At 40.5% G+C, this 20925-nt stretch overlaps 1 protein-coding gene across 1 annotated transcript in view; it reads right to left on the bottom strand.

The window, feature by feature from the left end:
* PHYHIPL (phytanoyl-CoA 2-hydroxylase interacting protein like) overlaps positions 1 to 20925 on the bottom strand; it is a 65665-nt gene that overhangs the window by 44422 nt on the left and 318 nt on the right. The gene's annotated exons all lie outside the window — the stretch shown is intronic.

Raw genomic sequence — 20925 nt, 5'->3', positions numbered from 1 at the left:
TGATTTCTAAATTTGCCATAGTTTTTAGCCTCTATTTCATGTCTATTTCCATCAAGAATGCTATTATTAAGATGTCAGTGTGAAGGCAGCATTTCCTGGAAACTCCTTCCCCCCAAAACTCCAAAAGTCATCAAATTATGACTCTAGTCAAAATTTAGAGGGACAGAATCCATAGGAAGACTGTGTGATGCATTTCCCAGTCCAAGATAATTTAGAAATTCCATGAGAAAGATGTGTTTCACTAGGACTGGGAGTTGGAAAAAAGCCCTGGCCGCAGCACAATGCAGCCCAGCCCAGCCCAGCCCAGGGATCACTGGGAACAGCTTGAAGGGGCAGTGAGAGAACTCTACTACACCAGAATGAATGTGGGATGAGGAGCACTGGAGGCAGAACCTGCAGCGAGAATCAAGAATCAGGGGGAACCAGCCTGCACCACAGATGGTAAGGGGGTCAGAGAGACTGCAGAAATTTCTCTGCTTTCCCTGGGACAGGACTCTGTTGTTTGCCCACATTTAGATCCAGGTTGCAGTTTGGGTTTCAAAAGCAAGATAGTCAAGTAGGGACCCTCCTAAAGGCTCTATGGCAGAGGGGAGTGCCTGTGGTCATCTGTATATCAAAGCATAGGCAAGAAAGCATAAGACCTTGGAAGAATAAAGGTCCCATTGGGTGTCCCCTAAACTCCCCAAAGCCTTGGAAGTGCAGTAAATTATTCTTGGGCCAAGGAAATGAATAAACAACAGAAAAAAAATCTGACCATAGAAAATTACTTTTTTCCCATGGAAGATCAAAATACAAACTCAGATGATGACAAAATCGAAGCTTCCATATCCAAAAACCTCCAAGAGAAATAGAAAATTGGCTCCGATTATGGGTGAGCTCAAAAAAGACTTTAAAAAACAATTAAGGGAGGTGGAGGAAAAATTGAGAGGAGAAATGAGAGCAATGCAGAAAAATCATGAAAACCAAATCAGCAGCTTGGTGAAAGAAACACAAAAATACTGAAGAAGATAATACGTTAAGAATCAGCTTAGGCCAAATGGAAAAGGCAAAACAAAAGGCAAATGAGGAGAAGAATGCCTTAAAAAGCAGAATTGGCCAGCTGGAAACTCCTTCAAATGAAGAATGAAACTAAAGGAAGCTGAAGACTTTGTAAGAACTCAGGAAGAAATAAAACTCTTCCAAAGAAACCAAAAATGATTAGAAAATGTGAAATATCTCATTGGAAAAACAACCGACCTTGAAAACAGATCCAGAAGAAATAATTTAAAAATTATTGGGCTACCTGAAAGTCATGACCAGGAAAAGAGCCTAGACTTCATTTTTCAAGAAATAATAAAGTAAAATTGCCCTGAGATCCTAGAAGCAGGGAATAAAATATAAATTGAGGGAATTCACTGGTCACCTTCTGAAAGAGATCCCAAAACAAAAACTTTCAGGAATATTACAGCCAAATTCCAAAACTCCCAAGTCAAAGAGAAGATACTAAAAGCTGCACTCAGATACAACACTTTTGGGCAGGGACAGGATGAAAGGAGAGAGAGAGGACAGAATAAATGAGAGTGGGGAGTAATAGAGTGAAGGGAAATATAGCCAGTAATAGCAACTGTGGGGAAAATATTGAAGCAACTTCTCCAGTGGACTTATGATAAAGAAGGCAATGAACCCCAGAGACAGAGCCATTGGAATCTGAACACAGAGTGATGTACATTTTTTTCTCTCTCTCATTATTCTTGAGGTTTCTCATCTTCTTGGGGGGGAGGGGGGTTTATGTTTATTCTTATAACAAAATTATTGTAATAATATAAAATAAATAAATAAACCAATTTTTTTTAAAAACTGGAAAAAAGAAAAAAGATTACTATTATTATCTATATATAATGTTTTTGCAAATCTAATATTTATCTTTTACAAAACATATACCACACAAATTTGGACTACTCACTTTCTATCATGGTTTTCCTCCCTCTTTTAACATACATCATCACTTATTGAGGGGTCCAGAAGGCAGGGAGTCATTCTTGATCTTAGACTCTAATTAGCACAAAATCTCATTCTATAATTTCAAATGTTGTTCACTTCTGAATCTGATAGTTCTTCATGATGACCCCCCACTTCTACTTACCACAGAATTCCAGAAGACACTAAGACACCAAATACTTACTAGTCAAAGAACAAAGTTGTCTTTAGAAGATAGTTCTATCCATTTGGAAGATACTTCTAGACAGGACACCCCCCCACTGGTAATCTGGGAACCCACAAGGTCCACACAAAGGCTTCAGCCTATCATTACAAAGCCAGCAGTGATCGCTGGTTGATGCAGAAAGGGACTCAATCCTGGAAGCCTGGGTTTCATGCTTAGGAGCTGACGTCTGCCTGCACTTATAAGATCCATGAGGATGGCTGGAACCTGAAGCACCTGCCACCGGGAGTCTGGATGATGCTTTGGCAGAGGGGCAGAAAGACCCACAACCTCCAAAGATCCTCCTCCTCCCAGCTTCAGGGCCATCCAATCTCACATATAAGTTTGTGTCTTGAATTAGACATAAAGGAGTTAGCCAACAGAACTGAAGTACTCTATCCATTGCATCACTTAACTGCTTCACCACTTCTGAACTCATGAACATGAGAATCTGGTCTTAACCAATAATTTTTTGAGGGAAAATCATGCTGCTATCCAGAAAGCACAAGATCAGGTATCACAGCCTATTATTTTGCTGACAAATATTGTATACTTAGAAATTAGTCTCATGAAAATCTTAACTAGAACCTATGTGTGATGACCTTGTGATGTTTCTAATTTTGGAAATGTTCTAAGAAAATAAAACAAAACTAACCCAAGGGATCCATTTTTCCATGGTAAATGACCAAGAAGCTTTGATCAAGAATGTATATTGATTTTTCAGAGTTATTGGACTTTCTTCATTCCTCAAAATTGCTTGAAGGGCTTCTAGCTCCTTCTCAAACATCTTTATGATCATCAAAACTGTCAATAATTTATAACTCACAATTTCCAAACATTGTCATTTATGACCAGGGCTCACCATTTGTCTCGGTTGAGTTTAAGGAGTTGTAGACCTCATATGAATTATCAATATCATACCTTATTCTTTAATAAAAAATTGTTAGGCTGCAAAAGTGGCATAGGAATGAAGACTCAAAATAAGTATTTAAAAGTAGCTAGTACTATGATGTTAATGCGAAAGAGAAAAATCTAAATCTCCCTGTCCTCCAGGAGCTTAAAGGGATTGTGACTAGAGCCATTAGAACAATTTATTGACATATCTTTTCCAGGAATTGTAGCATGGATTTAATAATTTCCCGGAGATAGAGGTAGAAAGGAGGGAGAGGGGTGAGAAACAAGGAAGGATGGGGCATGGCTAGTCAAGGAACAGCTAGGCCAGAAGTGGTGAAGTAGCTAAGTGATGCAATGGATAGAGTACTGGGCCTGGAATCAAGAAAACGAGTTCAAATCTGACCTCAGATACTAACTAGCAGTGTAACCCTGGGCAAGTCACTTAACTTTGTTTCCTTGGTTTTCTCATCTATAAAATGAGATGGAGAAGGAGATGGCAAACTGCAAACCCAAATGGGTTTTCATAACTGAAATGACCGAACACTACCAATTTGAAAGTCCAGTCCCTAGAGACATCCCTTATGAAGACACTAGGCAGACTGTGGCCATGAAGACCTGGCAAGTTATCACACAATACTCCCTCTCCATAAAGAGTCAGCTCTGGGGGCAACAAGGTGGCTCAGTGGATAAAGCACCGGTCTTGGAGTCAGGAGGACCTAAGTTCAAATCCAGCCTCAGACACTTAATAATTATCTCGCTGTGTGACCTTCAGCAAATCACTTAACCCCATTGCCTTGTAAAAAAAACTATTTAAAAAGAGTCAATTCTGGTAAATTGTTATTGGGATAATGCTTCATGTCTGGTAAATTGTTATTGGAATAATGCTTCAAGACTTGTCTTCATTCAGAACTAGTGGGAAAACATGAAAGACAGAGAAAAACATGTCAGACACTAGAAGAGTAAAGATCCACATGTACACTTTACTCATTTTTGTCACAAAAGTAAATTTTTTGCTACCACTACACTTACAATCATCTGAATATAAAATATTCAGAGTGGTTTTGGTCCAGAGAGAAACTGGACAACTGGAGAAGCCTTCTTACCAGGGTAACTAGACAAGTTAGAAGTCTACCCTATAGAGCCAGAGGTGGCCACCACTCTTCAGGATTCTTCTTCCACCTCAATGACTGGTCCTTCTATATTACACCATATCACAAGAAAGTTGCAGAAAAGGATATTCCCTTTGAGTTCATTAGAGGAGGACAGGGTCTTAGGGTGACCTGTGACACTATCTTCTGAATGTTAATGCCATTCAGTTTTTAATGATTTGTACCTGTTAAGTCTCTAGAGTCTATTTTGCAGTAGTTTACTTAGTAACTGAGTGCTAACAGTCTGAAGGCTCCTGTTTTTCACTTATATCCAGTGAGCAGTTATATAGCCTCACCACTGATGCACTTTCTGACTTCCTTTGGAGCTAGGCCTGAACTCTAAAGCTGTAAAGTCCATCAAGGTGTCCAAATCCAGCCAAGGAGACAACCTGGATACACAAAACCAGTGAGTATAAACAGATAAAAGGCAAAGGAGCTCAAGACTCCTGAAGAGTGTGCAGTAAAAAGGAGTAAACCAAGAGGCAGAGTTGACAGAGTGCTGGGCCAAGAGTTAGGAAGACTTGAGTTCAAATCCAGCTACAGATACTTATTAGTTATGACTCTAAGCAAGTCACTTAACCTGTGTCTGTCCCAGTCTTCTCAAACTGTGAAATGGGGATTAAAGAGTAGAACATTCCTTCCATGATTGTGAAAATCAAAGGAGATCATATTTGAAACAATAGTTTGTAAAATGCCCACAGTACACATGGCATAAATGCTATTTGTTTACATTATCATCATCCCTAATATTCTTATTCTCTATTTAAAAATAATGAACATGAGGTGACTTTGCCATCACCTGTCCTATCATCACTTCTCTGTCTCAATGATCCCCAACAATTTCCTTCATGACTGGTTCTAGAATTTCCCAAGAATTTTAAGTCAAACATATTGGCCTTGTGTTTTCAGGCTCTGTTCTTTTGTCTTTTTAGAAAACTCAGATGTTTGCACCTTCCCACCCTTGAGACACTTCTCCCATTTCCCATGATCTTCTAAATCACTTTAGGTGTTTAAACAGTCACATCTGTCAACTTTTTAAGGACCTGAGGATGTAATTCATCTGGGTCAGCTGCCTTTTATTCATCAAGGGCCACTAGGAACCTATTTACTAATTTTTACTTAGCTTGGGTATTGCTCTGTTGGTCAACTCTATGCTGTCAGTGCCAGCAAGCAAATTCTTCTACTTTATAGAAAAAACATAAACAAACCAAAAAGAACTAAGAGGTTCTGTTGACATTTGTCATTGTCCCTCCCAACAAAGGCCTCCCCCTTATGGATCCTTCTTTTTTCTCCCAACACGGTTAAGCAAAAAAGAAGCAACACCATTTTGAACTATTCTCAGCTGAAGTCTTATTTCACTCTGGGTTTTACCAGACTCTACCATTCTCTTACATTCATTTCCTACTACCCTACCCTGGTTCTAGCTTCTGTATAATTCTATTTAAATGTCCAAGTTGATTAAGAAGTTTCCTAGGTATCCACATTGGTTTCTGTGGAGAAAAATACCAGCTTTCCTCATTATAATTCTTGCCCTTCATGCCTTCAGAATTTCATTCTTGAGCCTCTCTCGTTCTTAGGTTGATTTTACCTGAAGCATGTTATTCCATGAGAATATACCTAACTTTGCTCTGAGTTCTTTGAAATCTGCTTCCCCAAATCTAGGATGCATGTCAGACCTTTTCTTCTCTGTCCACTTTTACTTCTAGTTGTTCCCTGCTGATGAGCAGCAGATCCAGAGGACAATTTCTGGATTCTATTCTATTAAGAGAGGTTTTTCTGAGTCGATTCTATTGAAATATATTTACAGAAAGAAAAGCACCTGTGTAGTCACTGTCTGTGAGTGAATTTTTTCCAAGTGTACTTGGTTGGTAGTTGTCCTTCCTTCTCCAAGAACCAAAATGCCATCAAGTTGTGGTCAAGGGACAGAACTGGCATCAGGAAACTAGCATACAATACTGATGAACTTCTGACATCACTTCCCTCCAGCCCTCATGACTGGCAGTATCAAGATGACAATCATGGTGTCCAGACCTCTATTCTGCCCCTGACATTTCTCTGGAGCGGATTCCCCAGCCCTTTAAGGGCACATTGCCTTTCAGGCCGATGACCATCTTCCAGGTGAAAGATCAGCCTTTTAAGGGAGACTCCAGCAAGAATCTGGTCAGCAATGACTTTTTTAGAGAGGGGCAAAGTAACCTGCTGGTAATCCCCATAGAGGTCTTGATTTTTTTTTTAAATTTAGCAGTTTCTGAATTTCCCCATCATCTCTGTCAAACCCCTTGAGGTTGGAGAGTGTCCTGACCTACACCTTTTCTGCTCCCCTGTCACTCAGCTTTCCCTCTAAGTGAGCAATAAATAGTTGTGACCCAGAGAAGTCTGCTAATGTGTTGATGCTGTCTAATGGTCATCTTGCCCTAGGGCTGCTGCTTTTGTGGAGAGGCTAAGTCTATTTGGTCACTCTACCATCTGATCTCTTCTTCTTACAAGAATAAAATCTATGAAATATAAATAATATAATGTGAAGGTACATTTTCCAAGCTTTACTGCATTCAAGGGACCACTGCTGTAGCTGTTGACAACTCCATTCCTGCAAGGACTCCCTGCCTTGTCCACCAGTCTCTGCCTACTCTAGCACTAATGTCTCCCAGAATTCTAAGCTTGCCCTCTTTTGGCACATTGATGCTGAGGGTCCCCAAGTCTTCCTAATGTTTTTCTTTGACCTCTTCAGGGTTTGTCACTGCAAGGGCACAATGCACCAATGATGGTGGTGGGGGGGTGCTTTCTGTTGTATTGTCAAGTGTCTGTCATCTTCTTCTTTTGGAAGGAAAACAAATGTGTCAACTAGATTAGTTTTGATTGTAGACCTCAACTAGATTAGTTTTGATTGTAGACCCCACCCAAACTTCTTGGGGCTCCCCCTTCACTGTGGCCATGTGCCCAGCTATGGTTTAAGCAGCTGGCCTTCCTTTGCCAGCCTTGTTTCACCCAGGGCAGTGACTTGGTTGTGACACTTGCTAAGTTGTCTTCCAGGAGGTTTACTATATTTTGAGTAGTCATAAGTGTGGGCAACCTTCCTCAAAACCCAAGTGGATCATCTTTGCAGAGGGTTTTGTACATCCTTTTCTTTTGCCCAGACTCCAATCCCATCACTGCTTCAGTCCAGGGAGAAGATGCCCTTGTGGCTACACCATATATAACTACAGCTCCCAGGGTATCTGCACCCACTGCTTCATCACTCACCCATTGGCATAGGCCTTTGAGATAGGTAACAAAGGTACAGATCATATCTTTTGATTCATGCATTAACTGGATTTAAGTGAGGCAGAATTAATAGAAGCTGTCTGCCTCACTTTGTCTTCCAGAGTCACTGGAGTCCAGAGGCAAGACAGAAGTCAAGGCAACTGATGATGGCTTGGGATGTAGTGGATGATCCCACCGGCTGGACCCCAATTTAATGTCTTTGTGGCTCAAGGACCTCCGAGGACTTACGGTTTGTGAACATGTTCTTCTAGGGCCTAATGCACTGGGGAAGAAGGCAGAGGAGGGAAAGGACTTTTTGGAAGATGTGCACAAACCGAAAGCTAAATTACAAATACAAATTTTCCTCAAAATATTAGACAGTAGAATGAGCTGAATGCTTAAAGGGTCAAAATAATGTGAAAAAATCTTATTTAAAACTATATCATAATGCAAAATAAAGTGGAGAAATGTTGCTAGATAATAGTTCAAACATTTACTAATATTTCAACCTAAAGCTTCTAGAATTTTTATAAGGAAAATATTCCTTAGAAGAACATTAGATGGAAATTTCAGAGCTCCTGCTTCTCAGGCATGAGATTTAAAAACATTTTTCTCTTTTCTCATTAAAAATACAAATACATACACATATAAATATATATGATGTTTATGTCAGACCCTAGGGGAGTTGGCTTATTTAACTGACAGCATCATAAAAAATACATTATAAAAGTCCTAATTCCAGAGTCTCAATATAGTTAGAAAAAATACTTAAAACAACAATCATTTAAAAAAACATTCACATAAAAATGTGACTAGCATAAACAGAGCAAGATTATTCAAGGACAGGGTGAACTATTAAAAAGAATCTGGCTGAGTTGAGGCATTAGCAAACAAATATTTGCTTCATTAAACATGTAAAATAGTTTCAAGGTTAAAGAAAACCTCTGGCAGTATATAATTGCATGCAATAAAAAAAATCCTCAACCTAAACTTGTTGAAGCTTTGTTTTTTCCTTAATTTTTGTTTTGAATTCCAGGAGCTGTGCTGCTAATAAGGGGAAACGATATAGATTCTTTACACGTTAAAATTGAAAATTCTGTATTTAACATGCTTCCCAGAAGCAACATAGAAAACAATTCACTGTACTGTTCTTATGGTCACAGTTTTGAGGTTTCTTTGCCTTATGGGCTTGTCTGACATAATACCCTAATCTGAAATGACCACCTATCTGTCTGATGGCTACCCTAGACCGGGCTATCTATTTTGTTTCCCCAAATTCTGTAATTTTGCTTCACTTGGAGCCTTGGATGCTGCAGAAAAACAAATTTCATCAAAAAGTTTGTTGCAAAGAACCATATTTCATATAATCTTATTTCCTCTATCAAAGCCAGTGAACATCATCTTTAAATCATCTTGATCACAGAGGCAACCAAATTGAGAAGTTCTCACTCAATAGATATATGTTATCCCCTAGAGTTTAGGGTGGGGGGTATGGCTAGAGACAGGGGCTGGCCTAGGCCAGAGATTATACTGGCTTAAGGACTCTCTCAAGAGGAAACTCCCTCTCCTCCTATAGGGAGCACAAGATGCAACAGCCCCACAGGGTCCTGCCATCAGTCCATGTTAAGATGACTACTTGAAACCAATGCCCTTGTGGCTTCAAGGTCCTCTCTCTCTTCACTGTGCTACATTGTCTCATGATGCATAAACACATAAAATTATAGTACACAAGATTATGTTATAAAACTGCAAATTTATCATGTGACATCTGAAGGGCAATTTCCTTTTTCCCATGGATCTTTTAACTGTGGAATAGGATTACTCTGGCAAGATGCCACAATCACCAAGATCTGGGGAAAATGGGGCAAACCATTATTCACCTATCTTTCAGAGAAGTGAAAGTAAAAGTCCTTGCACAAGCCTCTAAGACCTCCCCCTTTAATGAACTGTATCTGAAGGGGGCCTGGAAGCATTTCAGGCTACCATTGGATTCTGTCACTTCCATTTTTACAAACACTAGAACAAGTAATGTACACACAAAGAAAACTTCAAATCCATCCCTTTCCTATCAGAAAAAGGACCAGGTTAATTCTCTTTCTCCAGAATGACCAGATCCTTTATTTACTGAATGTGTATTCAGTCAGTCAATAGGCACTTATTATAAAGGCACTTACTGGGCACCATGTTAAGGGCCAAGAAAAAAGAAAGCTGACCCTGGTCCAGTGCAGAGGCCATCTGAGGTCCCACCCTCCCTCCCTCCCTCTTCAGCAGGTGGACTAGTTCTCTCCTCCTCCCCTAGTGAGGACCACAGAATCTAAAAGGATTTGGGCCATTTCTAGTCTGAATGGCTACTAAACATCTACTTCTCTCTGCCATTTACCTTCTCTCTAGGGAAGAAACTCCACCGGTTCAGAGCCCCCCAGTCTCCTCTCTGCAGGTAAATGGCAAACATGCATGGGCAGTTAGGTCTCACACATATAAGCGGTTCCTGAGACAATGGGAACCAGGAAAACGGGGTATCAGAAGAGTCAGTGAGCTCTGTATGTTTTATACATAAACACATGCTAATGCTTATATGGTACTTACTATGGGCCAGGCAGGGGCCAAACACTTTAAAATGATGATCTTCACACAATCCCAGGAGGTAGGGCTGTTGTTAGCCCCATTTTACAGAAGAGGAAACTGAGGCAGGCCGGTTGGGTGACTTGCTCCTGACTCCAGGTCCAGCCCTCTAGCCATCATACCACCTGGCTGCTGCACACATACAGAAACACATGCATATATCTATATGACCGTTGGGTGTTTGGGCATGGTAGAAGAATGCGAATACCTTCATGAAGGGTGCTGGGGGAAGGAGGAGTGAAGAGGGCATTCAGATGGCAATGTCTATCCTTTCCCTTTCCTCTTTCACTGATCTTGTCTCTACTGTCCTAGGTTCCTCTGTCTCCCTGCTTAATAGATCCATATGTTTATTATACTGTCCCGGACAATTCAGGAATATTATAGAATAAGCATAATATGGTGAAATGAAGGGAGAGTAGAGAAACAGAATAATGGCAAATGGTTAAGGTAGATGTTCTTAACCTGTAGTCTGGAAACATTTTTAAAAAACCTTTTGAAAATTGTTAAATTGATTTCCTTTATAATCAGTCCTAACTAATTAGGTAAATATGATTTTATTCATTTAAAAATATGATTGAGAAGTCAATAGGTTTCACCAGACTGCTAAGGGGACCAGAATACAAAAGAGTTGAAGACCCTCTGGCCTAAGAAGTCTTTTAACTTCAACTTAACAGGCATCTATTTTGTGTAAGACACTAGGCCCAAACCTGGGGACACTTCTCCGGATCTGTGACTGATCTGTGTTCACTTCTAAATTTGTATCTCAGGGTTTGGCACATCAGTAAGTATCAATAAACGCTTTTCATTCATCAACATGTCACATTTTGAGGTATAATTCTTTTCACCTACATGTCACAAATTATCCCAAACTTATCTGATATGACTCTTTGCCCATGATTCTCCATAAATACTCTATGGATGCTCCACCAACGTGTCTTCAACATTCTTCTCAACATTTCATGGATCCCAGCAGAACACACAGGTTGTTCATTGATTTTTTTCCTTTGCTCTGACTACAGGACAAGGTCACCTCCTTTTCTGCTCATAATATTTTTCCGACAAGGTTCTTTATACTTCTATACAATTCTTCACCAGGGAAGTGTCACATCCTACTACTCACCCCCATTATATTCCTTTCCATTATCCACAATATTAATTCTTTGTAGATTGGTATTATATAGACACTGAGAAGACCAACATGAAAACTGAAAGTCCCTCTTCTCCAAGATGTTTACTATGATGGGGGGTGGGGTCAAGACACATACTCAACTAAATTTAAAATGAGGGGAAAGGTGTAAAAAGTTTTATTTAGATTACTTGGTGAAAATCCTTATAAATCTCCACTTGACCAAACCAACTTCTTTAGCTATCTGACCTCATCACCTGTCCTGATGGCAGGTAGCACTCTTCTTGGTCCTCATAATTCAATTCCACTCCTTCCCCACACCAATTTCACTCTCCACTTAGTTGCCAAAATGAACTTCCTATAATATAAATCTGACCACATCATCTTTTCAAATCCCAATGATGATTACCTACCGGATCAAATGTTCAATCCTTTTGAAAAGAGAAGTTTTTGAGTCTTAGCCTCTGCCTACCTTTCTGATGCCCTTACATCTTATATTCTAAAATCCAGCTATACTGACTGAACTTTCCCTTTGTCACACACAACATTACATTTCCCCTCTCCCTAGGCCTTTGCACTGACTCTCCTCCACTCTTTCCCCCTTTACCCACACTTCTTGGACTCCTTGACTTCCTTGAAGACATTTCAAATTCCACTTTCTGTGGGAGAACTTTCCTGGTCCCAACTGCTATAGAGGGTTATCTTCCATTTTTCTGTATGCAGTGTGCTTGGCACATAGAAAGAACTTAATAAGTGTTTGTTGAATGATTCAGCAATCCTCCCCTTTACATTCAGATGTCTCTCTCTACATCTTCTAAATTCTCATTTTCCAACCCTTTCTAATATGGTTTTCCATCTCATCAATCAAAAGAAACTGCTCTTTCCAAGGTCATAATTTATCTGTTGCTTAGTAAGATGATCTTTTTTTGATTCCTCATCTTTCTTGACATCTCTGCAACATCTCACACTGATGGACCCCCCCCCCCTCAACTATTCTCTCCTCCCTGGATTTAATGTCCTTGCTTTTTACTGGTTCCCCTCCTGCTTATTTAATCACTCATTTTTTATCTCCTTTGCAAGATCGACCATTTTTTTCTGTCCCCTAAAAATGAGTTTCTCTCAAGGTTCTTCTTGTGCCTTCTATTTTTTCCCGCCACATTCTTTATTTTCACAATTTTCTTTTTCACAATTTCACAAGTTATCTTCACTGTTGTAAAAATGACTAACAAGAATCCTACTTTCTCATCTGAGCTCTTATTCCCCCCATCCTCAACTGCCTATTGAATATCTCCAACAAAATGTCCTACCATATCATTTCCTACCAAAGTCCTGTCAACAGATGTCAACCACATCATTTCCAAAACAGAACTTATGATATCAGTTATTGTTTCTTTTCGGGATAACCAGATGCTTCCAGTCAAGTTTACACTCCCAATGGTATCATTCCATCCTGATGCTGCCTTACTCTCCATATCTAGAGATTTACCAAGTTTTGTCAGCATTCTTCTCATGATCCTTCCTCATCGGATTCCCCCTGCCTCTCCTGACTCTTTCATCACCTTAGCTCAGGCTAGAATTATCACAAAAGCTTCCCAACTGGACTGGGGGATTCCAGTCTCTCTCTCTCCAATCCAAAGCTGCCCAACTGACCATCCTATATCACAACCCACTCTAAGAAGCTAACTGGCTCTCGTTCATCCATGAAAGATTCATAAAAAAATACAACTTCCACTGTTGGACAGTTAAAACCCTTCATAAGATGACCAGAACTTATCTTTTCAGGTGTACTGACTTATTAGTACATTTTGCAAACTCAGCATTTGAACCAACTGGTCTTCTTGACATTCTCCAAACTTGGTGTTGCACCTTCTGCCTCCATGAGTCTGTTCATACTAACCCCATATCCGGAATATATTTCCCTCACCTTCTCTACATCTTAGCTTCATCCAAGTGCATTTCATTTACCATTTCCTATGGGAATCTCTCCTTGTTTTCCATCATTGTTAGTATTCTAGCCTTCCTCCTCAAATTATCATATAAACCCTAACCTGTTTACATAAGTTATCCCTCCAGGAGATCCTTATGATTCTGAAGATAATTTCTTTTTGAAATTATCAAGTGTGCACTAATTTACTTGCATATTAAACATCCTTCCAATAGAATATAAGCTCTCTAGGCATAGGGAATATTTTTCACTCATTGTGGCTGTCATCCTTGTTCAGTTAATCAATCCACCAATATTCATTTAAGTGCACACTACATGCCTGGGCATTGTATTAAATGCTAGCAAAAGTAAGTCCTTGATCTCAAGTAGCTCAGAATCTAATGAGGGAAGAAAACATAATGAACAAACATGATGTACGTGATGATAAACCAGAGATGGCATAGAGAAGACAAGCACTAGCAATGGGGGGGGGGGGGGTTCAGAAGGACTTCTTGCAGAAGACAGGACTTTAGCTTGGATTGAGGAGGAGAGAAAGAATTCTAGGTCTGAAAGACAGGCTGCATGGCCCCAGCTGTCTATCTGAATTGAGTGATCCTAACAAGGCTGGATCTCGACACACTTGAGTGAGGGGAAAGAAGTCTGGCCAGGTAGAGGAGGGCCAGTTTTACAAAGGCTTGGGAAGGGGACAAAATAATGAGCACAATTTTGGATATGCTGAGTTTAAGATCTCTACAGGACATCCAGTTTGAAATGTCTAGTTGGTATGCCCAAAGGGCAACAAAATTGTGCATACCCTTTGATCAAGCAATACCACTACTGGGTCTATACTCTGAAGAGATCATGAAAAAGGGTAAAAACATCACTTGTACAAAAATATTCATAGCAGCCCTGTTTGTGGTGGTAAAGAATTGGAAATCAAGTAAATGTCCTTCAATTGGGGAATGACTTAACAAACTGTGGTATATGTCATGGAACACTATTGTTCTATTAGAAACCAGGAGGGATGGGAATTCAGGGAAGCCTGGAAGGATTTGCATGAACTGATGCTGAGCGAGATGAGCAGAACCAGAAAAACACTGTACACCCTAACAGCAACATGGGGGTGATGATCCACCTTAATGGACTTGTTCATTCTATCAGCGCCACAATCAGAGACAATTTGGGGTTGTCTGCAATGGAGAATACCATCTGTATCCAGAGAAAGAACTATGGAGTTTGAACAAAGACCAAAGACTATTACCTTTAATTTAGAAAAAAAGAACTGATCTTATTGTCTGATCTTACTATCTCTTGTACTTTATGTTTCTTCCTTAAGGATATGATTTCTCTCTCATCACATTCAATTTTGACCAATGTATACCATGGAAGCAATGTAAAGACTGGCAAATTGCCTTCCGTGGGGGGTGGGGGGAGGGAAGTAAGATTAGGGGAAAAATTGAAAACTCAAAATAAATAAAATCTTCAAAAAGAAAAAAAGAAAAGAAATGTCCAGTTGGCAGTTGGGAAATGTGAGGAGGAAGTCAAAAGAGAAGTCAGAGCTGTTGTGGGAAAAGTAGTTTCTAAAGTACCTTAAATTTGTACAAAAGATGAGTTATCATAATTTTTACACTTATATTGATCAGTCATTTCATTGTGTCTGGTTCTTTATGACCTCATTTGGGGTTTTCCAGGCAAAGACACTGGAGTGGTTTTGCCATTTCCTTCTCAACTTATTTTACAGGTGAAGAAAAAGAGGCAAATAAGGTTAAGTGATTTGCCTAGAATCATATTGCTGGTAAATGTCTGAGGTAAGATTTGAACTCAGGTCTTCTTGACTACAGGTCTGGTACTCTCTCCATTGAGCCAAGTAGTTAACCCATTTACATACTAATTCCATCTTAAAAATTATGATTACCCATTTAAGATTGCATTCCATGATCCTTTTGCCCACAAATTCCATGCCCTAACAAATATCATTTTCTGGATTTTCCTCATTCCAGAACAGCTAATCTGCTGCTCACTTTGCCTCCATTTCAAGAAGGCAAAAGAACCCTCATGTCTCGTGGGTATTTTTAACATACAACACCAAGTTATTAAGAAAACATTTTCATATCATGGGCATCTCTGGCAGATTGCTGAAGCCTTCTGACCCCTTCTCAGAATAACATTTTTAAATTATTTAAGGAAATGCAAAATCTCAGTTAATTAGAGGTTAGTGAAAATAAAGATGCCATTTTTTCCCATCCAAATGCATGGACTCACTGAAATCTGGCTAGGAATCCCATGTTAAGAACCCCTATTTTAGAACATTCATTTCTTCTGCCTAAAATTTTCTGCCTCCTTCCTCTCCATGTCCCCCACCCCCCACTTTATGGCCCTCACTACTTCCAAAATCCATTCAAAACTCAATTCTTCTAGTCCAGATTCCATGACTGAAGCTATCTGAATAGATATTTACTTTACCAGATATTTTCAGTACTTCTGAAATTAGCTGTCATGTGTTTATTTCTTGTTCTATAAAACCATTCTTTATATGTATCCATGATTGCGTTTGAATATGCAGTGTGTCCTCAACTAAACTTAATGAAGTACAATGTCCCCTCTTTCATATCCTTCAGCTACACAGAGGCAGACAATGCTGTGCATGTGTTCAATAAATCCTGCAAATAATCAAAATATTTCCTGTAGCTAAATGATAATATATGTAATTTGGAAAAAAGGAAAAAGAAATCTAGATAATCAAGAGAAAAATAAGCGTAAGATAGAAAGGGAATTCCAGAAAGTAAAATTGAAAACAATTGAGTAGAAAAAAAGCTTTACAAGGACAATTAGAAAGAGAATCAAAATATAATTGGTATTGACTGATAAAGGAGAATCCATTACTGGTATTAAAGACCAGAATAATAAATCTACAGTAGGATCTATCTATGTATCTGTCTGTCTGCTGTCTGTCTATCTTTATACTCACATATAATAAACTTAGTTTCTCTCTTTTAAGACTATGGGAAATATAGTTACTTCATGCATATATAAGTAATGCATATAATTTGCATACATATTCGTGTATATATATATATATACTTTTATTAATATATATGTATTGTGCATGTTTGTGTTTATATATGTATAAAAGATCAAGGAACTATAATGAGTATAGCCTAGAATGAGAGAAACTATGTTTATGTTAGGGGAAATATTTCTGTAAATAAATCTACATGCCTTGGATATAAAATTCATGTTGGCTTCCAGGATCTAAAATTTTACAAGAAGTGAGGCTCTGACCCTTCAGCTTAGCTGGAGAACAAGTTATCAGTGTTACTAATAATGACATGAGTCATTCCTACCACCGGGGGGAGACAAACTACATGTACTTTAGTATGGTTTTGCTCAAACAGCTTTCTGGTCTACCTTCAGAACAAATTAAAATTCCTACTAAGATTGTAGATTGCTTTAACATGAGCTCACATTGCTGAAGATTCTTTTTTGCCTCATCACAACTCAATGCAGTTTTATACATGACAGAAACAAAGAAACAAAGGGATGTCAGAGGTCAAAGGAGCTAATAAACCATAAATACAATTGTAAAGTAGGATTAAAGGAATGAACTCACATTTAAAAAAACAGCAAATAGCTTAAAAGACATTACAATTGTCCAAATGAAATCTGAAAACAACTTTTAGAAGTAAAGTTGACAATGATATTGTCACGAAAGACTTAGGGGTACAGGATTAGGTATGGACCCATCTGCAAGGATCTGGAGGTCAGTACATTTCCTCTGCCAAAGTCGTTCGGGAACTTGTTCTGCAAGTTAAAGTCTTAGAGAGTTGCTGGGGAGCTCAGAATGGTTAAAATCAACTTATTCTAGTTCATATAATCATTATGTGCAAAGACTGGATTTGAACCCAGGTCAATCTGATTACAAGGAAAACCTTTTATTCTCTATTCCATGCTACTTTTATTTGATAGTATACTTAATTAGAAGTTTTTAGGAGAAAATAAATTGTTTGAAGGCATTGTTCTTTCTCATGTTAGATCCACTTAAGTATGTAAGGATGTTCATGTGAAACGATACAACTAATTTATCTAAACTAACCACAATAGGTAGAAGAAATAGAAAAGAACAAACTGCCAATACAAGAGAAATAGTTCATCTTAAGATACATGAAAAATGAATTTTTCCAAATTAGTGGCAATTGTTTTTGGTCTGTCATCTAATTCTTTTAATGGAGATTACTTCTAACAAACATGAAGGTAGAACAAATAGTTCACTGGTTCAGAAAAGTTAATGATAATTGCCAATATTCACATAGCACTTTAAATCTGCAATGTATTTCGCATATTTTATCTCATTTGATCCTCATGAATGGAGCTATATTATATTCTGCGTTTAACAGTATTCTATCATTTATACATCTCTTAGATTTTAAAATTTACAGTTTTGTCAATCTATACTAAATCATTTTCTTGTAAATCATCATGGAATAGGAAACCCCAATAATGAGGGAAATCACACCAAATCGAATGGCTATTCATTCTTGCTAAGTTTAAAGGCTAGAATATCATTTAAAAAATTCCCCTCCACACCATGAATTCATTCCTTTAGAAACAAAGAAAGAAAAAAAAATCCCAACCAGCTTCAGGCTACATAATTCATTTAAAATGCTGGCTAGCATCTTAATCTTTCACCCTTAGGATGAAGTAGACCTATACAAACAAACAAAAAAAGGCCTGGCTGTAGAATTAAAACCTCCCAGAAAGTCTGGTGCTGGAGGAGATAGCATGTAGTTTTTCAATCCTGTTACAAATTAATTTTGTGTTTTCTTTCTAATCGGTTTAACAAGAAAACAAAGAGCTTGGATTCCAGCAAAAAAAGAGAGAGAGATAAAATTACTTCATTTATGGAAGGAGAAATGACAGTGAAATTGTATACATATATGATAAAAGGATTAAAAAATATACATTTCTCTGTCCCATCATTGGGAAGTAAATGTCTACCACAAGGAGGAAATGAATTAGAAGTAGGTTCCATTTTATTGATGCCTCCAGATGTGGATTATCTTTATTTCTGTTCAAAGGAACAGAATTTAAATCTCTCATGTATATAATCTGAAAAGGAATACACATTTTAAGTCTCTAGAAACCTCTGTCTTCAGCAGATATGAGTAAACAGCCATGTTCCCCTTAAAGGGGGAGATATAGCAGATCTATTATTAGTAACCCTGGTGGTAGCTTCCTACCAAGTCTACTTAGACCAGGAGTTCTTAAAATGGGGTCTGAGAACTTAAAAACATTTTTATGATTGGGTTTCAATATAATTTGCAATCATATTATTTTGTTTTATGCATTTCAAAACTTTATTCTGATAAGGGTGCACAGAGTTCAACAGACTGCCCAAGGATCCATGACACACAAAGGTGGAGAACTTTTGACCTCAACTTTGTCTTTATGAAATTGCCAGAAAGACTTAGAAAGAAAATCCATCATACTAGAAACATGTTGGCTCTAGGACTGATATGAAATGATGATTTTGCTCAAAGAAAGACATTTTCAAGTGGGGTACCACCTAAACATGATATTCTCATCTTACAGAATACTAAAAATAAGAAATTGAGAAAAATGTAAGAAGTGGAACCATCCTAAATCCCTACTAGGAATTTCTAGAATAATCTATAGTATGCAATGAAAAAAAGATGATGTAAACAAGAAACAAGAGAAAGGACAGCATAAGACACAGAGACACAGAAAACTATGGCTGCTGTGGATGGGCAGTAGTATATAAAACACTGGATAATATCTATAGGAGTAAAAAGAGTGCAAAGAAAGGTCAACATAGCAGTTAAACTGCACTTATTTTATTCCTCAGATATTTTGTTCAAGGTCTAATGAGTATTTTTTTTAAAAAATCTTTGCTTTGCTTTCACAGTGTGAGTAGTTGAGTGTGACCAGATTAATGGAGCAAAAGAGTGGGAACAGTAACAGAGTGATTGAAGAAAAGGAAAAGTGATGATGTGAAAGACAAAGCAATCCATGTTCTTTTGCTGCATATAACCTATAAACATATTTGGTAGCAAATTTCACCCATTAAAAAGACGCTTGGAATACCTGTGTGTTCTAGTCCTTTCTAAATGAAAGATTTATAGCTTAGAAAAAGAGGGCGAGAATTAAAACTGAGAAAAGTGCAGATAGTTGGAAAACTGAAATCTTAAATACTTCCTATTCAAAATGTACTAGCATAAAAACTGCTTTAACATGGGGTATTTAATCATTCAACAGACATTTTTGCCATTTAAAATGCATTGGGGTTTTTTTTAATACTACAGATAATATTGGTTTAATTTCCTCAGCATTCCTTTGTAAAGCATCATCACAAGAGAAAGCTGGTTATCTCCAAGTAAACTTTCTGCAAGGGCTATTTCTTCATTCTAGTGTCCAAATAGGTCAATTCTTTGGACAGACAGGTTAATAGCTATTTTTTTTTAATAAAACTGAAGGTGGCTTCATTAGTCTATTTTGGCTCCATTAGAAGTATGTAACGACTAGGAGTCGTTTAGGGATGCCTAAAAGCACTACATTTTGTATGATTTGTCTGTTCAGAAAAGGCTGCACGGTCTGTAAACAACCCTCCCCAACTCATCAAAACAATACGTCTGTCGTTCAGAACAGAGGAGCATCACTCTGCACCTGGGCATGGAAGCAGGGCTTCGTGCCCCCCAATCTCTCCTGAAATGTCTGGAAAACAGCGTGGCTTGGCAGCCGAATCAGTGGGTTATGTCCTTCGGGTGCTGGGCTCTAAGCGCCGGGTCAGGGCGCCAAGCACCCGGGAGCCTCATCTGCGTCTCCAGTGCCCAGATTCCCCCTCTCATGCCCGGCCTCACAGAGGGCACGGCCGCCCCCCGGGCCGCGCCTCGGGGCGAAGCCGGACAGCCTGGTGCGGCGCGGCCGCGGGGAGGAGCAGGTGCCCAGCCCGCGCGAGCCCCGCCACGGGCACCCATGTGCGGGAGCCAAGCCGCGCTGGCCCGCTGTGCCCCGGTGCCCGGTGCCGCCGGGCCGGGAGCTACCACAAAGTTTGGAGCCGCGTCCCGGCCCGGCCCGGCCGCAGCAGCAGCAGCAGCGCCCCGTGGCAGGAGGCGCCGCCCGGCCGGCCCGCCGCGGCTCTGTCCGAGGTGCTGAAGGAGCGCGGCGGCCCGGGCCCGGCCAGGCCCAGCCCCAGCCCGGACCCGGCCCGAGCCCCGGCCCGGCCCCGGCCCAGACCCCCGCCCCCAGCCCGGCCCGGCCCCGGCCCCCAGCCCAGACCCCCGCCCGGCCCGGCCCCCAGCCCAGCCCCACCCGGCCCGGCCCGGCCCCCAGCCCAGACCCCCGCCCCCAGCCCGGCCCCGGCCCCCAGCCCAGACCCCCGCCCGGCCCGGCCCCAGCCCAGACCCCGGCCCGAGCCCCGGCCCGGCCCCGGCCCCCAGACCAGACCCCCGCCCGGCCCGGCCCCCAGCCCAGACCCCCGCCCGAGCCCAGACCCCCGCCCGGCCCGGCCCGGCCCCGAGCCCAGACCCCCGCCCGGCCCCGGCCCCGGCCCCGGCCCGGCCCAGGCGTCCCCCGCCCCGCGGCTCCACAGACTGGGCCAAGGTCACACGGCCGGGAGGGGGCGCGGGCAGCCCGGGGGGCAGCCCGAGGGGCAGCTCGCGGGCAGCTCGGGGGGCAGCTCGGGGGCAGCTCTGGGGCAGCTCGGGGGGCAGCTCTGGGGGCAGCTCGGGGGGCAGCTCGGGGGACAGCTGGGGGGCAGCTCGGGGGCAGCTCGGGG

Source organism: Macrotis lagotis, chromosome 4 (assembly GCF_037893015.1).
Source record: "Macrotis lagotis isolate mMagLag1 chromosome 4, bilby.v1.9.chrom.fasta, whole genome shotgun sequence".
NCBI lineage: Eukaryota > Metazoa > Chordata > Mammalia > Peramelemorphia > Peramelidae > Macrotis > Macrotis lagotis.
This window is presented reverse-complemented; position numbering and strand designations above follow the sequence as displayed.